This window comes from Cyanistes caeruleus, chromosome 3 (genome assembly GCF_971803275.1).
Source record: "Cyanistes caeruleus chromosome 3, bCyaCae1.hap1.1, whole genome shotgun sequence".
NCBI classification, from domain to species: domain Eukaryota; kingdom Metazoa; phylum Chordata; class Aves; order Passeriformes; family Paridae; genus Cyanistes; species Cyanistes caeruleus.
The window spans coordinates 118,753-124,069 of NC_141703.1; positions in this window are offsets into that span (position 1 = coordinate 118,753).

Here is a 5,317-nt window from a genome sequence, read left to right on the forward strand (position 1 = left end):
GCGGGGCTCAGTGGCTCCGTAGCTGGGTGGCGGCCCCGCCTGCGGCGGCAGGCATTGGAGTCAACGCCTCTGCTGGGGTCCTCCCGGCCGGCTCCTGCGGGGTGGGGTCCCGACGCAGCTTCGCTCAGTTCGGCTCTTTCCAGCCCGCTTCGGCTCGGTTCGGGCCCGCACGCTTCGGCTGGGCTCGGCCCCGCCCGGTCCCACCTGGCTAGGAGCACAGCTGCAGTACCGCTCTGTGCCCACAAGGCAACAGCACTGCCGCACAGCTCAGCCTGGGGTGGGCGGGGGGGCGCCCCAGCACGTGCAGAGAAGCGAGGCAAGAAACCACGTGTGCAACCCCCTTCCAAAAACTCCTCTCCAAGGAACTCCCCCAAAAACCCCCGCATCGAAACTTAGCAAGCCCTGCCGCTAACCAAATAAAAAACAAAATACCCCCTCATTTAATTGTATTTAATATTTATTTCTATCATATTGATCTATATTTATACACATAGACATAATGCATAATCAATATAAAAATTAAAATATAAATAATGTAAATATTTATATATATTTATATATAAATATAAAATGAACGTCTATCCACATATTTTTCATATTGAATATTAATCTACTTGTCTAGTTTTAGATTACTTGTATTTATTTGTTTTTATTTCAATTTATATATATATAGCTCCCTATATTTATTTCTTTTTTATAGATGTGTATATTTTCATTTCTATATTAATCATTTAAAAGCCCTGCATCTCAGCCTCTAACCAAATAAAAAACAATTAAACCCTTGTTTTAAATGTTTTTAATATCTATTTCTATAATATTGATCTTTTATATTTGTACACACAGATACAATGCATAACAGATATTAAAGTACATCACCATCTATCCCTATAGTTTTCAAACTAATCATTAATTTACTTGTCCAGATTTGGATTACTGGTATTTATATCTTCTTTTATGGCTCCATCTATCTATCTATCTATCTATCTATCTATCTATCTATCTATCTATCTATCTATCTATCCCCCTATCTATCTCCCTATCTCTATATCTCCCTATCTATATATCTCCCTATCTATCACCCTATATACATTTCTTTATTATAGATGTGTATATTTTCATTTCTATATTAATCATTTAAAAGCCCTGCCTCTAAGCCACTAACCAAATAAAAAACAATTAAACCCTTGTTTTACATGTTTTTAATATCTATTTCTATAATATTGATCTTTTATATTTGTACACACAGACACAATGCATAACAGATATTAAAGTACATCAACATCTATCCCTATAGTTTTCATACTGATCATTAATTTACTTGTCCAGATTTAGATTACTGGTATTTATTTCTTCTTTTATGGCTCTATCCATCTATCTATCTATCTATCTATCTATCTATCTATCTATCTCACTACATATACTTCTTTCTTATAGATGTGTATATTTTCATTTCTATATGATTCATTCAAATGCCATGCCTTTAATTAAATAAAAAAAGAAAAGGCCCTTGTATAAAAAAATTAATATATTTTCCTATAATATTGACCTTCTATATTTATACACACAGATATAATGCATAACAGATATTAAAGCACATTACCATCTATCTATATAGTTTTCATACTGATCATTAATTAACTTGTCCAGATTTGGATTACTGGTATTCATTTCTTCTTTTATGGCTCTATCTATCTATCTATCTATCTATCTATCTATCTATCTATCTATCTATCTATCTCTCTATCTCCCTATATTTATTTCTTTATTATAGATGTGTATATTTTCATTTCTATATTATTCATTTAAATGCCATGCCTGTAACCAAATAAAAACCAGTAATTCCCTTGATTGAAAGATTTATAATATCTATTTCTATAATATTGATTTTCTTTATTTATACACACAGAGATATAATGCACAACAGATATTAAAATACATTACCATCTATCCGTATATTTTTCATATTGAATATTAACCAGCTTGTCTAGATATGGATAATTTGTGTTTATTTCTTATTTATGGCTATATCTCTCTATCTCTCTATCTCTCTATCTCTCTGTCTATCTATCTATCTATCTATCTATCTATCTATCTATCTATCTATCTATGTATCTCCCTATCAATATATCTCTCTATCACCCTATATACGTTTCTTTATTATAGATGTGTATATTTTCATTTCTATATTAATCATTTAAAAGCCCTGCCTCTAAGCCTCTAACCAAATAAAAAACAATTAAACCCTTGTTTTAAATGTTTTTAATATCTATTTCTATAATATTGATCTTTTATATTTGTACACACAGACACAATGCATAACAGATATTAAAGTACATCACCATCTATCCCTATAGTTTTCATACTGATCATTAATTTACTTGTCCAGATTTGGATTACTGGAATTCATTTCTTCTTTTATGGCTCTATCTATCTATCTATCTATCTATCTATCTATCTATCTATCTATCTCACTACATACATTTCTTTCTTATAGATGTGTATATTTTCATTTCTATATTATTCATTTAAATGCCATGCCTTTAATTAAATAAAAAAAGAAAAGCCCCTAGTATAAAAAAAGTAATATATTTTCCTATAATATTGACCTTCTATATTTATACACACAGATATAATGCATAACAGATATTAAAGCACATTACCATCTATCTATATAGTTTTCATACTGATCATTAATTTACTTGTCCAGATTTGGATTACTGGAATTCATTTCTTCTTTTATGGCTCTATCTATCTATCTATCTATCTATCTATCTATCTATCTATCTATCTATCTATCTATCTATCTATCTATTTATCCCCCTATCTATCTCCCTATCTATATATCTCCCTATCTATATATCTCCCTATCTATCACCCTATATACATTTCTTTATTATAGATGTGTATATTTTCATTTCTATATTAATCATTTAAAAGCCCTGCCTCTAAGCCTCTAACCAAATAAAAAACAATTAAACCCTTGTTTTACATGTTTTTAATATCTATTTCTATAATATTGATCTTTTATATTTGTACACACAGACACAATGCATAACAGATATTAAAGTACATCACCATCTATCCCTATAGTTTTCATGCTGATCATTAATTTACTTGTCCAGATTTGGATTACTGGAATTCATTTCTTCTTTTATGGCTCTATCTATCTATCTATCTATCTATCTATCTATCTATCTATCTATCTATCTATATTTCTTTCTTATAGATGTGCATATTTTCATTTCTATATTATTCATTTAAATGCCATGCCTTTAATTAAATAAAAAAAGAAAAGCCCCTTGTATAAAAAAATTAATATATTTTCCTATAATATTGACCTTCTATATTTATACACACAGATATAATGCATAACAGATATTAAAGCACATTACCATCTATCTATATAGTTTTCATACTGATCATTAATTAACTTGTCCAGATTTGGATTACTGGTATTCATTTCTTCTTTTATGGCTCTATCTATCTATCTATCTATCTATCTATCTATCTATCTATCTATATATCTCCCTATATTTATTTCTTTATTATAGATGTTTATATTTTCATTTCTATATTATTCATTTAAATGCCATGCCTGTAACCAAATAAAAGCCAGTAATTCCCTTGATTGAAAGATTTATAATATCTATTTCTATAATATTGATTTTCTTTATTTATACACACAGGGATATAATGCACAACAGATATTAAAATACATTACCATCTATCCGTATATTTTTCATATTGAATATTAACCAGCTTGTCTAGATATAGATAATTTGTGTTTATTTCTTATTTATGGCTATATCTCTCTATCTCTCTATCTCTCTATCTCTCTGTCTATCTATCTATCTATCTATCTATCTATCTATCTATCTATCTATCTATCTCCCTATCAATATATCTCTCTATCACCCTATATATGTTTCTTTATTATAGATGTGTATATTTTCATTTCTATATTAATCATTTAAAAGCCCTGCCTCTAAGCCTCTAACCAAATAAAAAACAATTAAACCCTTGTTTTAAATGTTTTTAATATCTATTTCTATAATATTGATCTTTTATATTTGTACACACAGACACAATGCATAACAGATATTAAAGTACATCACCATCTATCCCTATAGTTTTCATACTGATCATTAATTTACTTGTCCAGATTTGGATTACTGGAATTCATTTCTTCTTTTATGGCTCTATCTATCTATCTATCTATCTATCTATCTATCTATCTCACTACATAAATTTCTTTCTTATAGATGTGTATATTTTCATTTCTATATTATTCATTTAAATGCCATGCCTTTAATTAAATAAAAAAAGAAAAGCCCCTTGTATAAAAAAATTAATATATTTTCCTATAATATTGACCTTCTATATTTATACACACAGATATAATGCATAACAGATATTAAAGCACATTACCATCTATCTATATAGTTTTCATACTGATCATTAATTAACTTGTCCAGATTTGGATTACTGGAATTCATTTCTTCTTTTATGGCTCTATCTATCTATCTATCTATCTATCTATCTATCTATCTATCTATCTATCTATCTATCTCCCTATATTTATTTCTTTATTATAGATGTTTATATTTTCATTTCTATATTATTCATTTAAATGCCATGCCTGTAACCAAATAAAAACCAGTAATTCCCTTGATTGAAAGATTTATAATATCTATTTCTATAATATTGATTTTCTTTATTTATACACACAGAGATATAATGCACAACAGATATTAAAATACATTACCATCTATCCGTATATTTTTCAAATTGAATATTAACCAGCTTGTCTAGATATAGATAATTTGTGTTTATTTCTTATTTATGGCTATATCTCTCTCTATCTCTCTATCTCTCTGTCTATCTATCTATCAATCTATCTATCTACCTATCTATCTGTCTGTCTATCTATCTATCTATCTATGTATCTCCCTATCAATATATCTCTCTATCACCCTATATACGTTTCTTTATTATAGATGTCTATATTTTCATTTCTATATTAATCATTTAAAAGCCCTGCCTCTAAGCCTCTAACCAAATAAAAAACAATTAAACCCTTGTTTTACATGTTTTTAATATCTATTTCTATAATATTGATCTTTTATATTTGTACACACAGACACAATGCATAACAGATATTAAAGTACATCACCATCTATCCCTATAGTTTTCATACAGATCATTAATTTACTTGTCCAGATTTGGATTACTGGAATTCATTTCTTCTTTTATGGCTCTATCTTTCTATCTATCTATCATCTATCTATCTATCTATCTATCTATCTATCTATCTATC